The sequence below is a fragment of the Anolis carolinensis genome, chromosome 3, assembly GCF_035594765.1.
Source record: "Anolis carolinensis isolate JA03-04 chromosome 3, rAnoCar3.1.pri, whole genome shotgun sequence".
NCBI classification, from domain to species: domain Eukaryota; kingdom Metazoa; phylum Chordata; class Lepidosauria; order Squamata; family Dactyloidae; genus Anolis; species Anolis carolinensis.
This window is the reverse complement of record NC_085843.1, coordinates 213,235,833-213,255,496: the sequence shown is the minus strand read 5'-3', so window position 1 is coordinate 213,255,496 and position 19,664 is coordinate 213,235,833. Positions and strand designations below refer to the sequence as shown.

The 19,664-nt window shown below is 43.6% G+C and overlaps 1 protein-coding gene across 9 annotated transcripts in view; it reads left to right on the top strand.

The window, feature by feature from the left end:
* The window catches only part of pcdh15 (protocadherin related 15), a 1,032,943-nt gene that overhangs the window by 372,421 nt on the left and 640,858 nt on the right, over positions 1-19,664 (top strand). For all 9 annotated transcript variants that reach the window (XR_010005016.1, XM_062977492.1, XM_062977488.1 and 6 more), the window contains one exon: positions 4,702-4,750. The gene's annotated coding sequence lies outside the window, so the exon portion shown is untranslated. The remainder of the gene's footprint in view (positions 1-4,701; positions 4,751-19,664) is intronic.

The following is a 19,664-nucleotide window of genomic DNA, read 5'->3' as shown; positions in this document are numbered from 1 at the left end:
AGTCTGGAAGCATCTCCATAGCCCTTCGGCCATCTGCATGGCCAACTGGGCCAAGAACACATTGGGGCCACGACTACCACAGCTCCTGCCAGGGATGTAGCCAGGCTGGAGGGGGGGGGGGGGTTATGGGTTCAGGTTAAACAAAAAAAACAGTTTACTCATGAATTTTAAGTAGTTAACCAATTCCCAACAGAGCTCACCATGTTTCAAAGAGAAAATTTATTATTTATTTATTTACAGTATTTATATTCCGCCCTTCTCACCCCGAAGGGGACTCAGGGCAGATCACATTATGCACACATAGGGCAAACATTCAATGCCCATAAACACATCAAACAGAGACCGAGACAAACAGACGCAGAGGCAATTTAACCTTCTTCTGAGGGAATGTTCGATTCTGGCCACAGGGGGGAGCAGCTGCTTCATCATCCACTCTGACGGCACTTCCTCATTCCAAGTCGTAAATTAGTTAAACTTGCCTCCCACTTTTATAAGTGGTACCTTATTTCCTACTTGATAGATGCAACTATCTTTCAGGTTGCTAGGTCAGCAATGAGCAGGGGCTATTTTTTATTTTTAATTGACGGGTGCTCACCCCGCCACGGGCTGGCCTCGAACTCATGACCTCATGGTCAGAGTGATTTATTGCAGCTGCTCAACAGCCTGCACCACAGCCCGGCCCCGAAAAGCAAAGAAGAGGGAACAAGAAAGCTGTTGTTGTGCTGAGAAAGGGTGAGCCATGAAATACACGAAAGATCCAATTGTTTTAGAAGTTGTGGTGTAGACAATTTTTTTTCTTACTTGGAGAGCTCTGTTGAGCAATTTCAGGAACCAAGGAGCTATAGTATGAGAAGGACTCTCATATTATATCCCCAGAGCATCCAGAGGGTTAGGCCCAGCATACTACCATCCATATGTTTTTATTCCTATTTTGTCATTGTTTGAATAAGATGCTATTGCAACTTGAAAAGTGATATTGAATAACTATCTTTAGTCTCATCGGAATTCTAAGAGTGTTGGATAAATTTAGTCTCATGCATTTGAGGTTAAAACTTCTTATCATGCCTAGTAATGGAATTAACTGGAAACTCAAATGTGTTCATTCCAGTCTTCACACTCTGACTTGCGTCCACCAAAGTTTATCGATGGAGCCTGATTTCTGTCAGAGTGTATTGGCACGATGCATTGTCGAAGGCTTTCATGGTTCACAGCAACACAGAAAATTCACTGTGTTGCTGTGAGTTTTCTGGGCTGTATGGCCATATTCCAGAAGCATTCTCTCCTGACGTATCACCCACATGTATGCAGGTATCCTCAGAGGTTGTGAGATACGTTGGAAACTAGGCAAGTGGGCTTTATATATCTGTGGAATGTCCAGGGTGGAAGAAAGAACTCTCGTCTGTTGGAGGCAAATGTGAATGTTGCAATTGGCCACCTTGATTAGCATTGAATGAACTGGCTGCTTCCTGTCTGGGGAAATCCTTGGTTTGGCAGTATTAGCTGGTCCTGATTTTTTCCTGTCTGGAATTACCCTGTTTTCTGGTTTTTGTTCTTTATTTACAGTTCAAGCCCAGACTATTTAAAGTACCACATTTCCATATATAAACCAACTTGTGCACTGCGTTCTGCTGAGGAGGCCCTCCCTCCATCTCAATTGTGGCTGGTGGGAATGAGAGAGAGGGCCTTCTTCATGAATGCCCCCACCTCTAGAACTCTCTCCCTAAAGGTAAAGGTAAAGGTTTTCCCCTGACATTAAGTCCAGTCGTATCCGACTGCGGGTTGGTGCTCATCCCCATTTCTAAGCCGAAGAGCTGGCATTGTCCATAGACACCTCCAAGGTCATGTGGCTGGCATGACTGCATGAAGTGCCGTTACCTTCCCGCCGGAGCGATACCTATTGATCTACTCACATTTGCATGTTTTCGAACTGCTAGGTTGGCAGAAGCTGGGGCTAACAGCGAGCTCTCACTCCACTCCCCGAAATGGAATGTGCGACCTTTTGGTCCACAAGTTCAGCAGCTCATTGATTTAATCTGCTGCACCACAGGGGGCTCTCTCACTAAATAATTAAAAATGACCTCTTCTGTCCTCTCCTTTAAAAGGCTGTTGAAAATGCATCTATGCAATTTAGCTTATGGAGAGGAGGAGGATTAAGTGCATCTATGCACCCTCGCCATGCTGCTAACACCTGCTAATCTGCTGTTCACCATCTTCCTTCCAATGCTTCCTCTTCATCCTGGAAAGAAATGACAAGTGGAGTGACCCAGGGTTCTGTCCTTGGCCCGGTTCTGTTCAACATCTTTGTTAATGACTTAGATCAGTGATTCCCAAAGTGGGCGCTACCGTCCCCTGGTGAGTGCTGCAGCAATCAAGGGGAGCAGTGATGGCCACAGGTACATATATCTTTCTGTTTAATTACTATTAATTTTTAAAAAAAATTAATTTCCAGGGCGCTGAGTAATATTTTTTTCTGGAAGGGGGGCGGTAGGCCAAATAAGTTTGGGAACCACTGACTTAGATGAAGGGCTAGAATGCATGATCATCAAGTTTGCAGATGACACCAAATTGGGAGGGATAACCAATACTCCAAAAGACAAGAGCATGATCCAAAACAATCTTAACAGATTAGAGAGATGGGCCAAACTAACAAAATGAAGTTCAATAGGGACAAATGCATGATACTCCACTTAGGCAGAAAAAATTACATGCAAAGATACAGAATGGGGGGCACCTGGCTCGACAGCAGTACATGTGAAAAAGATCTTGGAGTCCTCGTGGATAACAAGTTAAACATGAGCCTACAATGTGATGTGGCAGCTTAAAAAGCCAATGGGATTTTGGCCTGCATAAATAGGAATATAGCGTCTAGATCCAGGGAAGTCATGCTAGCCCTCTATTCTGCCTTGGTCAGACCGCACCTGGAATACTCTGTCCAATTCTGGGCACCTCAATTGAAGGGAGATGTATTAATGTGGGATTTGTGTATAGATAGTGTTTAAATGAAATTTGTGTCTTTCCTGTATTGCATACTGATTGCATCATCCAGAGTGTATTATAGTCTGGAAAGAGTTAATTACTAAGAAGCTGTGATGACCTTGATGTGTGGCTGGAACTGGGGAGTGTCCAGACACAAGTGTGTGTGCATTGCTGATTGCATCAGTTCAGTTCTGTTCTCTGTTGAGTCTAGAGTGAGAGTCCTGTGTCCATTGTCTGCAAGCCTGTTTGTCTTGATTATTACTGAAGTCAGTAAAACTTTGTATATAGTTTTACCAACGTCTCTGATGTTTCTTTGTTCTGCGTTCCACTGATTCCATCCAACTACTGCTGTGCTGCAAAATACTCTGACAAGATGCTGACAAGCTGAAATGTGTCCAGAATATGGCGACTAAAACTATCAAGGGTCTGAAGAACAAGCCCTATGAGGAGCGGCTTAAAGAGCTGGGAATGTTTAGCCTGCAGAAGAGAAGGCCGAAAGGAGACATGATAGCCATGTACAAATATGTGAGGGGAAGTCATAGGGAGGAGGGAGCAAGCTTGTTTTCTGCTGCCCTGGAGACTAGGACGCGGAACAACAGCTTCAAACTACAGGAAAGGAGATTCAACCTGAACATTAGGAAGAGCTTCTTAACTGTGAGAGCTGTTCGGCAGTGGAACCCTCTGCCTCAGAGTGTGGTGGAGGCTCCTTCTTTGGAGGCTTTTAAGCAGAGGCTGGATGGCCATCTGCTGGGGGTGCTTTGAATGCGATTTTCCTGCTTCTTGGCAAGGGGTTGGATTGGATGGTCCATGAGGTCTCTTCCAACTCTTATGATTGTATGATTCTATGATTCTAAGAAGGATATATTTCTGCTTATCACATAATATTATTCAGGTGATCTAAAACCCTCTCTGTGAAACATCCTCATTAGCAAACTGCATGGAAAAACTAATGTTTCAGCCAATGCACTCATGCTGACATGCTTAAGACCAGCCATTCATGCAAACATGGCAACCATTTTACATTACAAACCATGGACTGAATTTTTGGCTTTCGTCAAAGACAATAATTTTCAATGTCTTACAGTTTCCCTTTGTACCATTAAATGGGTGTGCCTGCAAATATGAATCAGCCTTGAGTGCTTCCAGAACTTAGCTTTATTATTGATCCCAAGGCTATGGATTTTCCTTGTTTTATGTACTTCTGTTTGTTTTTGTGTAACAGCGACCGAAGAAACAAATGTAATCTAGATGTAATTTCCATTTTTAATATCACTAAATAATATTGGAGAAATGCAAATGTAGGAACTGCAGATGTGAACACATTTTGTCCTATGAGATTTAAATGGATGTAAAAGCCTTGGAGGATTTTACTCATGTTGTGTACATTTATGTGTCTGATACATTAATCTTGCATTAGTTGTCTGGATTCTTAATTGACAAATGCTTCCTCAGAAAATGCAAACTTTCTGAAGAAATGCCTCCGGCTTTATCTCCTTATTATTTGTCTTATTAAAGAGTGTACAATATGTGCCAGGACATTTTTCAGATTTTTAAAATTTTATTTTTACAACCCACTGTGCCTCTAGGAGTTGGAGGAAAAGTTGATAATAATACATTGTAATAATGAGTGGGGACAAGCAGATGTGTGAGTCTCTCTCTGTGTGTAAAATTATGCATAAAAATGTAAACAAAAGACTTAAGAACATATGTATTGCTTGTTTTCAGGCCATCAAATTCAAATGGTACAGAACTGTGGTGAAGATTTGCAAATAAGGTACAGTTTATTTTCTTTTAATATAAAAATGCTGTAGGCAAAGTTGAACTCCACTGAATGCATTTTCTGCCTCCTAAAATATTAATAACTTTAATTGTTTGAATAATAGTATAATATAATTTTCCCTTGTATCCTTTATATAAAATGTTCTATATCCAGTTGATAGTACTGTATGAACTAAAGTAGAACTACTGAATAAATGAACTTACATTAGGACTGACTTATAATGCCATAATTGATTCACTGAGTCCACTCTTAAGTGGGATTTAGTTCTTCATTTGCTTAACTGATTCTAACACTGTCAAATCTTCTTTGGTCTATTTAACTTACATGTTTAACATTTTGAACATCACATTATTTGATTTAGTTTAAGCAGCATATACTGATACATCTTTTCTGAGAATTTCAAATGATTGTAGTTTTACTGACTATGAAGTTCAGATAAACACTTTAAAATGAGATGTATTAAATCAATGTGTATAAATGTATTTAAGTTGCAGAAGACACATTGTTAGGTTGAGATAGAGTTAGAAAATCTATTGTGTAAAATGATGTGGAACTGTCAAGGGGGTCATCAGTTCAACTTCTCAAGATTTGCCTTCTTAGGCTAAAAGCCAGCCTATGTTTTTGAATAGAACTGAACCATTGAAACAATGGAATTTAGCCAAATACAGGTTTAATACAAAAGAATGCCCCAATTTCAGAAATTCATGATAAACCTTTTAGTGAACATACATGTGTAAAACCTGCATCAATGTGAAGGGGAAGTCTTCGGTTTTTTTCCACATTCATATATGCCTCCCTGATTGCACATGTGGTCATCAGGCAATGTCCGCGCAACTGGCAGTGCAAAATGGCTGCAACCCAGCAGGGGAAGGTGTTCTGTGTCCTACAGGTTCAAAGCATGAATTCTGTAATTACTGTACAACATGTGTTTCAAATGCGCTATCGGAAAACGGCACCAGATGGCAATGTGATTACACACTGGTTCTCATGGTTTAACGCAGGGGTCCCCAAAATTTTTTGGCAGTTCACTGTCCCTCAGACTGTTGGAGAGCCGGACTATAGTTTTTTTAAAAAAAAAACTATGAACAAATTCCTATACACACTGCACATATCTTATTTTGAAGTAAAAAACAAACAAACAGGAACAAATACAGCCACAATGTTCATCATCATCATCAAAATAATAAAGAGGGTTGGAAGAGATGCCTTGGCCATCTAGTCCAACCTCCTTCTGTTTTTTGTGCACCAAAACATAATCAAAGTACCCCTGGCAGATAGCCACCCAATAACAACAACAACAACAACAACAACAACAACAACAAAAATACTGTCATAAACAGGGTTGGAAGAGACCCTTTGGGCCATTTAGTCCAACCTCCATCTGCCTTTGTGCACCAAAAGCACAAGCAAAGCACCCCTGACAGATGGCCACCCTGCCTCAATGATAATAATCATAATCATAATCTTAATAATAATCGAAATAATAAAGAGGGTTGGAAAAGACCCCTTGGGACATTTAGTCCAACCCCCTTCTGCCTTTGTACACCAAAAGCACAAGCAAAGCACCCCTTAATAATAAATTATTAAATAAATAATTCGGTAAAAGTAAAGGTTTTCCCCTGACATTAAGTCCAGTTGTGTCTGACTCTGGGGGTTGTTACCCATCTCCATTTCTAAGCCGAAGAGCCGATGTTGTTCCTAGACACCTCCAAGGTCATGTGGCTGTCATGACTGCATGGAGCACTGTTACTTTTCCGCCAGACCAGTATCTATTGATTTACTCACATTTGCATGTTTTCGAACTGCTAGGTTGGCAGAAGCTGGAGCTAACAGCAGGCGCTCACTCCGCTCCCCAGATTCAAACCTGCGACCTTTCCATCCACAAGTTCAATAATTAAATATAATTAAAATACCATGATATAAAGCACAAGCAAAGCATTGGAAGGCATTCACCGGGTGAGGGAGGAAGCAGGAAAGGCTCACACCTTCCCCTCCTCCCTTGCCCCGTGTGTACCTTCCCCGGAGGCAGTGACAGGAAAGGTGTGTGGGGTGAGGGAGGAGGGAAAGGCACGTGCCTTTCCCTCCTTCTCCTTCACGCCGCACATGCCTTCCTCAGCAGAGGAGGAGGGAGCCACCATTGCGGGGGCCAGATAAATGTTTTCAGGGGTCACATGTGGCTCACAGGCAGGGCCGGTCCAACAATGAGGCGAATTAAGCTTCAGGCACAAAACATACGGGGGTGCAGTCAAGACTGCTTTTTTAGTTGATTTCTTGTAAAACATGATGTTTTGGTGTTTAATTTGTAAAATCTTAATGTAATTTGATGTTTAATAGGCTTTTCCTTAATCCCTCCTTATTATCCAACATTTTCGCTTATCCAACGCTTTTATTTTTCAGTGATTGGTTTGAGGGGGGGGGGGGGCGCCAAAATTCTGTTTGTCTACACTTGAAAAATACCTAGGGCCAGCTCTGCTCACAGGCCGTAGTTTGGGGACTCCTGGTTTAACAAAATGGGCTATTTGTGCAGGAAGATATCACCTGGCCACCCAAGCTGTGAACGCCATTGACCATGACACATTGCAACGTGTGCGGCAGGAGCTGGACTTCCATTTAGATGTGTCCTGTGTGACTGACAGTAGCCATATTGAACATGTTTGAGTGTGGGGAAAAAACTGCAGACTTCCCCTTCACATTGATGTAGGTTTCATATGTGTGCATCCATTAAAACCTTTACCATTAATTTTTGAAATTTGCCTAAATCCTAACCATTTTAGTATATATTTACTGGATTATCAGATAGATGATGGGGCATACACCTGATCAGAAATATCACTATTATATCTCGCTATCCTTTTCTCAGTCACTCAGAACTCAAAGAATGAATTGTGCTTCCTCATCAGTCAGGATTCTGGGATTTCCTTTTCCATTCTAGACAGAGCAAGGATAGAGATACTCCCAAGGATCAAGTTTACGGTTTCAAAATGAGAAGTGATATTCCTGGAACCAAATTTGTAGTGTAATTTTGTTCTCTTTTGGTTTACCTCACCAATATTTCTGAAATTCCATGATCATGCAATTTTTTTTGTTGAAATGAAAATGCAATGCCAGTGTTACAAGCATCCTCTCTAATCTGAGGAAAATAATCTGATCTCCTCAAAATAATGGATGTATAATATTTGTGTGTGTGTGTGTGTGTGTGTGTGCATATATGTGTGTGTGTGTGTATAGAGAGAGGGGGGGAAACTCTGGTATATTGTTTAGGAATCACAGCTTTCAAGGAGCTTGCAAGAAACTTGTAAGATATAGGAACAAGTAAACTATATTATAGATGGATTAACTCAATCAATGAAGCAACATTCATGAGTTTGCAAGACCTTAACACAACTGTTGGTGACTTGGGCTCTTGCAGGTCTCACATTCACAGGATCATCATAAATTGCATCCAATTTAATGGTATGATGTTCCCCAACCTAACACTGTCTTGCTGCCCAACTCCTAACAGGAATCCCTGGAATTCAGAGTTGATCCCGGACCTAGCTAATAAAATAGAAGGTTAGCCAGAGGCTACCAAGCTGCTTTGGTCCCTGGCAAAGACAAAAGATCCAGAGACCAGCTCCAAGGACAGGAGATTTTCCCCCAAAATCATATTATAAACAGAAGCAATTTCAAATTCCATTCTACACAAAATGTGCCAGTAGGTGTATCACTAAATCGTACCTCCTCCCCAAAACCTGCCACAAATGAGCAACCAGTGTTTGTTGTGTCCCCACCAGATTAGAGTAAATGGCTTTTATACCATTTTATCACCAAGAAACAGCAGAGTGCTAAGGCCAGAAAAGTGGACTCCATCATGTCAGAGTAGTTCAAGCTGATAGTAAGTGATTTCCAGGTGTGGAATGTAAAAAACCAAGCTGTTCTGGAGTGCATGTCTTACCTCCCTGTTGATTCTCTTATGAGCCACATTGAGGTGATAGATACATCATCCACCAGGCCAACACTGTCATAAATTAAGGGCAGACCATACAGGCTTGGTTTGTAGATATATATTTTGATTTTTGCCAAAATCTTTTATGGCTTGAATGGTAATGGCTTTCCCCTTCAAAAGACCATGGACATTGACATCCAGATGGATGGGCAAGAGGATAGGGTTTTATCAATATCAAGACATGGCCATTCCCATCAAGGCTTTATGTGTTGTGAAAGCCAGTGGTCCTGCCCACAATATAAAAGTATGATATTAAACAATACTCATTAAAGAGATTCATTTATATTTTTTAAAATAAACTTAAAGAAGAGATAAAAGAAAGCAACTGAAGTCAATACAAAATGTGGTGTCCTTTAAAGACCTTAAACAACAATTTCTAAAAAATCAATTTACCAACAGCACAGACAATACATTATTCAGACCCATAAACAAACACACTTATAAGTCTGTTGCAACTGGCAGGGAAGCCTTTGTGTAAACTTCACTAAGTGGGAATTACAGTAATCCAGTCTTTTGAGTATTTTAAAATCTAATGTCACAACTTCAGTAAGTGTCTTACACTTCCATTCCTATAATTCCTGCTCCAAGAAATAACTTTATTCTCTTCTGGTTTAATAAGAATTAGAACTATTGTTTTCTTTACAAAGTTAATTTTACCCTCAGTGGAGAAGGCAGAAAGCTTTGGAGACTTATTGCTCCTTCATAAATGGGCATAGCTCAATTCATTAGTGCAGGTTATAGCTTTGTAATTAAAAAAAGACCCACTTTAAAACAAAAAGGATTAATCCCATAAGCTATTCAACCAACTATTCATAAAATATTTCAGGTCTTTCCAGATGAGTTCATTTTTAGCCACATATTTTAGAGGCTCTTGACAATATTATGTCTCATTTTGTTGGTTTAACACCAAAAACTTGGCTTAAGACTTCCAGATCTTGGAAGAAGACTGAAAACAGTGATTGTGCTATTCATTCATTTCACTGGATACTGTCCCTGACATTGTAAACTGTATTTGAAGGTTTTCTATATACAAAGATTAACCTATCATTTCAGTTGAAGAAATGAATTCGCAGTCACATTTTTGGGCAGTTTCTATGTTTAAATGCTCTTATATATGAAAGTAGTGAAGTTCAAAGGTGAACATCTGCTCCTATATTGGGCCCGTTCCTTCCCCGTCATTCATCCTTGCATTTCTGGAGGATCTGTCAACCCTCCAGAGAAGATTTTGAGATCTGTGTTAGATTGCAAGAAGAAAGAAATGGCATTCAACCAGTTGTGACCATATTACAGATAGACAGGATGGATATACCTCACTATTAGGCTAGATAATCATCTCTTAAAAGAAAAGTAGATAAAATAACATGTAGTGTTTTCCAGCAGTATTTACTATTTCATGTTTTCATTCCATATTTCATTTGCTCGCGTTTTATGGAGCATCCAAATACCATTATTTTCCTTGCAATTCTTCTGTGCTCTTTTTCATCAAATGGCAGCTTCATTTGAAATGACCAGTAGTACTCAGTTGCTGTGCTGCTTCTAACACTTGTTGGGAGTTTTCTGGGAGCAGTGACATACAAAATCTGGCAAATCTAAGTTTAGCAGGCATTGGTTATAACTGTTCTAACTGTAACTGTATGAAGGGTGCTCCTGGTCTCCCTGTTATTGGCTTTTTAGCTAAAAATGGTTTTTTGGCTATAATTTTGCTTTAAAATATTCAAATATTTGGGGAAAGAGCAATTAAATGAAAGTGTGCTGTAAGTACTAAGACACTATAATATCATAATGCTTTTTAAAATGCGAGGAATGAACTTTGTAGCCACTGCCATGAAGTGCATTTCTAATATGGAAATGGTTGGAAAAAGTCCCTCGTGCTATAAAACTAATATATGGAAGTATAATTACAATGCAATAACACTCTTACAAGGTAGTGTGTTATAGTGCTATAAAACGAAGACGTTGTCATGCTAAGATAGACTTATAAAACCAAGCACTGGTACTGCGATATTTAGTCATACCGTCTGAGACAGAAAAAGTCTATGTATTTCCCAAACACATGCAAATTTATGTTCGTATATGATGGCCTAGTGATTTAGGATGCAATTGGGGGAAATAACAGATACAAGCCAAATAATAGATATCATTATTTTTCTTATTTCTATTATTTCCCCCAATTCCAGTGCAGGGCAGGGCCTGCTTGCAGCCTTTGGTGGGGTCTTCTCTTCTGCCAGAGAGAGACCAATGGAGAGAGGAAGAAACAGAGAGAGAGAGAGATGGAGCTGTCTTGCAACCACTGCCACGAGGGCACAACGGGGTAGAGGGACGTGGGGGGGGGGAGAGAGAGGGAGGACATGCTGGCTGGCTGGCTGGCTGAGCTGTATGGGAGGGAAGGGGCATACACCGGGGGGGGGGGGGCAGAGGCAGCACTGTACTCTTATGTGAGCTTTCCTTCTAGCGCAAGCACACCCTCCGGGCTGTTCATAGGCAAACCAACATAAATATGTTAAAACAAACTCAGACTGAACAATGGTCCATATGTAAAAGAATAAATACATTGAGACATATTGAGATTCAGCTATATAGTCAGTTTCAAAATGGGAACACAAAATGGCAATATAGAAGTTCAGCAAACATTAGTATCATGGAAAACTGATGTTCCTTTATTGAATACTGAAGACATAAAATACGTTATCTTGAAATATAAAACACATGTTAATTAATTCTAAAAAATATTAAATGCTACTGAAAGATTAAAATGGATAGAATTTTGTACCCAGTAATACTTTAAAAGGCTTCCAATTTGCATATCATCAAAAAAAGCAAAATAGTCCCTGGTCAAAGTGTGTCTGTATGTTACTTCAAATATCTGTTAATTTATGGCAATCCTATGAATTTTCCTAGGAATTTCTAAGGCATGGAATATTCAGAAGTGGCTGTGCCACCTCATTCTTCTGAAATATGGTCTAAATGCCTGATATTCATTGACAGTGTCCTATCCAATTCCTAACCAGGACTGACCCTGTTTAGAGGCAGTGAGAATAGTTGGGCCAGTTCCCATGCTGCAGTCCCCAATTTTTGTTGTCCCAGACTCCTCAGCTGTTTCTTAGAGGGGGCGAAACACCATCCAGGTTAGGCTGTTCACATAATCCCTGGAACCAAAAGCTACCAATCCACAAAACCTCTGACTTATCACAATTCAGTTTCAGTTTATTGGGCCTCATCCAACCAATTACATCATCTAAGCATTGGTCCAGCACTTCTATAGCTTCTTTTGGCTGTGATGATTAAAAAAAGAGCTCCAAAGTTCCTAGTAACCCCATCAAGCAACTTCATAAGGATATTTGAGTGCATGGAAGATGGAACTTCATGGCACCCCACAGTTTAATTGTCATAGGACTGAACAGGAATCTCCAGTTCTACTTTCTGGACCTGGATCTCTAGATAGGAACAGACCACTATATAACAATGCTTTCTACAACCATCTCTCAGTCCAGTATGAGACAAGAATGCCTGACATTGTCCTGTGCATGAATGTTTTCAAAACCCTGATTCTCACCCAAGGTCTGCTTCTCTAAATTCTTCAAGAAGAGATGGTGCCTCTGTTCCTCTGTTTCCTCCAAGTGATGACCATTTGGTGTCACTTACTTAGGGGCATCCTTCACTGGTGATTATTGCCAGTGCCTGCCTCTGCTTTTAGATAATCTTCCCACTCAGGAAGGTGAAGACTTTGGAAGAGAGACACAGCTGTTTAGAATCAGCTGCTTAGACATTACATAGCAGCTGTGATGCCTCATGGGCCTTGTAGTCCTGCTCCTAGTGCCATCATGGCAGATGAAGACGAAAACATGGGGTTTTCGCCGGTTCAACAAGAGCCGGAGTCCTTTCACCTGCCGGATGTTGATGTTTGTACCCAAGAATTCAGTAAAACAGACCTTGGGCATTCCTCGCCTCCGTTCCCGAGGAGAGAATCTTATTGTGCTGACAGAGGAGTCAGGGAACAGACTCGGAGGAGTTTACGAATTGCTGCCAGACAACAGGCTGATTAGACCTGCTTCCCTTGGGAAATTCTAAGGAGTCTTGCATCTGGACAAAGTTGGGTTTCGCTTCCCGTTCTCTAGGGAAAGAGATTGTTGGCGGGAAAACGAGACCCCAATATAGGTGCCTGACGCGGGAGAATCTTTGCGGAGTCAACAGAGCAGCTTCAGGAGTAAGATCGTGTGTGGACTTTGTAACCCCAGTTCCTTGCTTCCCGGATTAAGTAATCAAGACTTGCCTCGCTTGCTTTTAACCACGGACCTTGTTCTAAGAATCTCTGTTTGCCTTGTATCCAGCCTTGTATCCAGCCTTGTATCCAGCCTTGTTTCCAGCCTTGTTGTCAAGCTACCTAGGACTCCTGAGACTCAGAAATTTCCCCACACTATTGCTTGGCAATAGTGTGTGTTTCGGTCAAGTGGATTAAAAACTTTGAACTCTAATATCATTTATTGGACAATACATTTTTGGACTATATTTGACCTCATTTGAAAGGTCTGCTTCTGAACTATATTCTTCACTTGTTTTTATTGCTTTTATACATTTCTTTAATAAAGATATTAGATAGAGATTGGCCTCCGTGTATGGTTCTTGGTGCCCTGCTGCCAGGGGTCTGACAGTTTGACTCCGCCACAAAAGCACCAAGCAACCTAAGGCCATTATGTCTGTTACACCAGGAGCCGGAGCGGGCGGCCCTACCCAGCCACCACCCAGTTACACCATTTCCCAGGATGAATTCAACCGGATCCGGGACAAACTTCGAGAGCAAGAGGGAGAAATTCGGGGCTTGAAGGAGCACGGAGCCCGACTCCCTGCCCTAGCACTACCATCCAAGTTCTCCGGAGAAGCCTCCAAGGTTCATGTTTTCCGTCGCCAGTGCATGGCATACCTAGAGGCCCGCCACACCGAGTTTCCCCAAGAAGATGTCAAGGTGGCGTGGATTTACAGTCTCCTAGATGGACCTGCGGCCACATGGGCAACGGCGCTGTACGATGCGGGTTCCACGCACTTAAACACTGCACAGCAATTCCTGGTCCATCTTCGAAACACCTGGGGAATCGAGGATGATAAAGAGGCGGCCAGCCACAAACTCCGACGCCTCTTCCAAGGGGACAGATCGCTGTCCCGGTACATAGCCGAGTTCCGGGTGTTGGCTCAAAACACCGGCTGGAATGACATAGCCCTCAGAGGACAATTTCGCGAGGGCCTCAATCTTGAGATGCAGGAAGAAATCTCTAAGGTGGATCCCCCTGGGACTCTTGAAAGACTCATCGCCCATTGTTTACGGGCTGAAGTCCTGCTTGCCAACAAGAAACAGTGGCTCCGAGGCCAGAGTGGAAGAGCCGGAGTAAAACCCCCCTCTTCTGCCAATATCCAGCCTCGTCCGGTATAGAGATCCCCACAACCAGCCACTAACCCCATGGGAAGCGAGGAGGAGCCGATGAAACTGGGCAATGTGCGCCCCAGGCTGGATGTTGCAGAAAAGGCCCTCCGCCAACGCTTGAATCTGTGCTGGTACTGTGGGAATGGGGGCCACTTCGCCAGGGAGTGCCCAGCCAAGAAGAAGCCCCCCGCCCGTCTGGCGGCGGCGTCCTCCGCGGAAGCGGAGGCTGCCGAGGCGGCTGGAACAAAGCCGGCGGGGGAAGCCAGCGACCGAGCGTAGAGGGGCTCGCCAACCTGGTCAAAAACTCCACTCAAGAGCCGCAAACGGGGGGTCCTATTTCTCCTGGTAGTCACACTGTGGTCAGTAAAAAAGGGACCCGTCATGATCCATGCCATGATAGACTCAGGGGCAACAAACAATTTCATCGATAGAGACTATGCTAACTCCCTGGGACTACAATATCATGATTTCAAGAACGCCCGGGTGGTGCAAGCCATAGACGGCCGACCCCTGAAGACAGGTCCAGTAAGCCAATGGACCGAGCCCACCAGAATGTGGATAAGAGAACACATGGAAGAAATCTCCTTCTTCGTTACTGAGGTTCCACATTTCCCCGTGATCTTGGGTATCCCGTGGTTGACACTCCATGACCCAAACATCTCCTGGTCTAACAGGGAACTGCAGTTCGCTTCAAAGTATTGCCAAAACCATTGCCTAGTCGCCAGGGTCTGCAATGCCACAGACACAGAACCCATCATCACCCTGCCGAAGAAATATTCGGATTTTTGGGATGTTTTCAATGAAAAAGAAGCCGAGAAACTACCCCCACATAGACCCTAAGACTGTGCCATTGATCTGGTGGAGGGGGCCCCAATTCCGCGGGGACACCTCTACTCCCTGACTGAACCAGAGCAGGAAGCTCTCAGGGAGTTTATAGAGACAAACCTCCGCAAGGGGTTTATCAGGCCCTCCCAATCCCCAGCCGCTTCCCCGGTGATGTTTGTGAAAAAGAAATCAGGGGACCTACGCTTGGTCGTGGACTATCGAGCACTGAACAACATCACGAAGCAGAACCGCTACCCATTGCCACTGATCGCGGACCTATTGGATCGACTCCGGGGGGCCAAGGCTTACACCAAACTGGATCTTCGTGGGGCTTACAATTTGGTTCGCATTAGAGAAGGGGACGAATGGAAAACCGCCTTCCAGACCAAATTCGGATTATTTGAAACACTAGTCATGAATTTCGGATTATGTGGGGCCCCCGTTACATTCCAGCATTTTGTCAATGATATTTTCCAGGACTACCTAGACCGTTTTTTGATTATATATTTGGACGACTTTTTGGTGTTCTCGAAATCACAAACAGAACACGATCAGCATGTCAGAATGGTGCTACAACGATTGCGGGATCATGGACTATACGTCAAGTTAGAAAAATGCGCCTTTGATTTGCAAGAAGTAGACTTCCTGGGATACCGCGTCTCGCCACTAGGGCTATCCATGGACCCGGCAAAGGTTTCGGCCGTGTTGGAATGGCGGGCGCCAACTAACAAAAAGGAAGTACAGCGCTTCTTGGGGTTTGCAAACTACTACCGCAAATTCATCCCAGATTTCGCTTGCTGGTCTGACCCAATCACCAGCTGTATCCGAGGAAAACAGCCTTTCCGCTGGACAGAACAAGCTGAAAGGGGTTTCCAGCAGCTAAAGCGATTATTCACGACCCAGCCAATTCTACAGCACCCTGATCCAAAAACCCCTTTTGTTGTTCAGGCAGATGCCTCCGATGTGGCAGTAGGGGCTGTGCTGATGCAACCAGTGGGAGAACATCTCCATCCATGTGCCTATTATTCACGCCAACTAACAGCTCCGGAAAGAAACTATACCATTTGGGAAAAGGAGCCCTTAGCCATAAAGACAGCCTTTGAAAACTGGAGACATTGGTTAGAAGGGGCCAAATTCCCCATTGAAGTTCATACAGACCATCGGAATTTGGAGCACCTAAGGACCGCACGAAAGCTAAACCAAAGGCAACAACGCTGGACTTTGTTCTTTGAACATTTTGACTTCCGGATCCACTATGTGACTCCTGCTCAGACCAAGCAAGCAGATGCCCTATCACGAAAACCGGAGTATGCAGCAGGGCGCAGAGACACCTCAGAATCTCGATTGCTGCAACCCGAGAACTTTGCCACGCTCACAGTGGGAAACACCAAATCCACTTCAATTGAGCCAGCTCCTCCTAACCCAAAAACCCCAACCACAGAGTCCCTTCTCACTCAAGAGATTAGGGCCAGTCAACAGGCAGATGCCTGGGCCCAAGAACAGATTCGCCAAGGACTACATTTCCCTTTCTCTCATAAGAACGGTCTATTATGCTACAGAAACCATGTTTACATCCCCCCAGGCCCCGGCAGAGAGAAAGCACTTCATTTGTGCCATGACAGCAAGCCTGCCGGACATTTTGGGCTATTCAAAACCATGCACTTGATCCTGCGAGATTTCTGGTGGCCCAAGATTCGCAAGGATGTAAAAAATTATGTCAACACCTGCCCTGTATGCCAGCATTCCAAGACGCGAACGGAGAAGCCGTCAGGGCTACTGCATCCCCTTCCCACACCTTCTCGCCCATGGGAGATAATTTCCGCGGATTTTATCACTGATCTACCACCATCCCTTGGATTCACCACGATTCTAGTAGTATTGGACCTTTTCACCAAGATGGCCCATTTCATCCCCTGCGATAGCCTTCCCACGGCCAAAGAGACCGCAGACTTATTTCTTCAGCATGTATTCCGACTACATGGATTGCCCAAGAGTTTGGTCACTGACCGTGGATCTCAATTCACCTCTCGTTTTTGGAAAGCCCTGCAAAAACTATTGGGCATAGACTCTCGTTTATCCTCAGTTCACCATCCCCAAACAGATGGACAAACTGAGCGCACCAATGCCACTTTGGAACAATATCTTCGCTGTTACGTAAATTGGGCTTCCCTATTACAATTGGGCTTCCCTATTACCTCTTTCAGAGTTTGCATACAATAATGGTGTCCAGAATTCAACTAAAGAAACCCCATTTTTTGCGAACTATGGATTGCACCCACGTTTCTTCCCTCCCATCGTGGAGACCTCAGAAGTCCCTGCAGCAGAGGATTGGCTACAGGAACTCACAGCGGTGCAAGAACTCTTGCACCAGCAACTTGATCAAGCCAAGGAGGACTACAAACGCCACGCTGACAGCCATCGCCAGCCTGGCCCCGAGATCAAGGTAGGAGATCGGGTTCTGTTGTCCACTCGCTTTTTGCCCTCCCACCGTCCCTGCCGGAAGTTAGATGCCCGTTTCATTGGTCCCTACCCAGTGGTGGCGCAACTTAACCCCGTGACTTTCCAACTCCAACTTCCGCGCTCCATGCGCATTCATCCGGTGTTCCATCGTTCCCTGCTCCTTCCGGCGGATGGTGTACGCCCCGACGCGAGCCGGCCGCCCCCCGCCCCTGTTTTAGTGGATGGAGAGGAGGAATTCGAGTTTCAGGACATTTTGGATTCTCGCTTCCACCGCCGCTGTCTTCAGTATCTCATTGACTGGGTGGGTTTTGGCCCAGAAGAACGCTCCTGGGAAGATGCTTCCACAGTCCATGCCCCCGACTTAGTCCGCCGCTTCCATCAGGCCTACCCTTCCAAGCCGCGGCCCCGCGACTCTCGGAGAGGGGCCCTGAATGAGGGGGGCCTTGGGAGCGGGGATAGTGTGATGCCTCATGGGCCTTGTAGTCCTGCTCCTAGTGCCATCGTGGCAGATGAAGACGAAAACATGGGGTTTTCGCCGGTTCAACAAGAGCCGGAGTCCTTTCACCTGCCAGATGTTGATGTTTGTACCCAAGAATTCAGTAAAACAGACCTTGGGCATTCCTCGCCTCCGTTCCCGAGGAGAGAATCTTATTGTGCTGACAGAGGAGTCAGGGAATAGACTCGGAGGAGTTTACGAATTGCTGCCAGACAATAGGCTGATTAGACCTGCTTCCCTTGGGAAATTCTAAGGAGTCTTGCATCTGGACAAAGTTCGGTTTCGCTTCCCGTTCTCTAGGGAAAGAGATTGTTGGCGGGAAAACGAGACCCCAATATAGGTGCCTGACGCGGGAGAATCTTTGCGGAGTCAACAGAGCAGCTTCAGGAGTAAGATCGTGTGTGGACTTCGTAACCCCAGTTCCTTGCTTCCCGGATTAAGTAATCAAGACTTGCCTTGCTTGCTTTTAACCATGGACCTTGTTCTAAGAATCTCTGTTTGCCTTGTATCCAGCCTTGTATCCAGCCTTGTATCCAGCCTTGTTTCCAGCCTTGTTGTCAAGCTACCTAGGACTCCTGAGACTCAGACATTTCCCCACACTATTGCTTGAACTCTAATATCATTTATTGGACAATACATTTTGGACTATATTTGACCTCATTTGAAAGGTCTGCTTCTGAACTATATTCTTCACTTGTTTTTATTGCTTTTATACATTTCTTTAATAAAGATATTAGATAGAGATTGGCCTCCGTGTATGGTTCTTGGTGCCCTGCTGCCAGGGGTCTGACAGCAGCCCATATACATGCAATGATCCCTAGGGACTCAAAGTCACTCACTTGCCCCTCTGGAGTGAATAACTTGAATGCAATGGTCAGAAGAGGGCTCTGTAATTGCAATCAATTGAGCAGTCAGGTTCTGCATGATTGTAACTCTATGAGTGCTTCCAGGCAGCATCAAAATGTGGGACAAATAAATGGGGCAAAGTATTGCGGGACCTGACAGAAAGTCCAAATACAGACCTGTCTGTCCCAGTGAATGGTACCCTGCCATCCTGACTCCTTTGTTTATAGCAGTTTTTAGAAATCCGCAAGATGAATGGGGGACATCTTATGGAAGTTTACTTTTTTTTATAATTGACTCCTCGAGATGCCCTGGACTTCATATGTGCTAATGTGAATATCTAAATGTACAAACAAGCAGATTTCTTATTATCTCTCCTCACCCTACTTTAAATTCAAGCTATGTTTAATTTCATAAAGATCAGAACAAAAGAATGGTTGCTGAAAGTTCTCAATGTGATTGCTTTTCATTTGTGCTTCCATTTAGCCACTTATGCATCCATGGCTCCATTTGTTTACAGCCCAGATCAGCACATACACTGGAGCAGTCCACACCAGGGTATACAAACGAAATCATGTATTTTCCTTTATGGTAGGGATATACAGTGATCTAAATATGCGCACTTTATGGCCAAAATCAGGTTTTCAGTACACACTTTTAACACGTGTTTGTAAGTTGTTAATCTGAATCAGCGCACATTTTCATGAAACGTCATTTAACTACCTCCATCCTCCATTGAGTTGCAACCCTCTTCTATTCTTACACTGTATTCACAAAGGGATAACTTGTTTCTGGATGTGCTGCTACATTTCAAGCAATTTTTACATGCCTTCCTCCTAGTTTAGTCTTACATGAATAAAGCAAGTGCCCAAACTCTCCTGGGTAA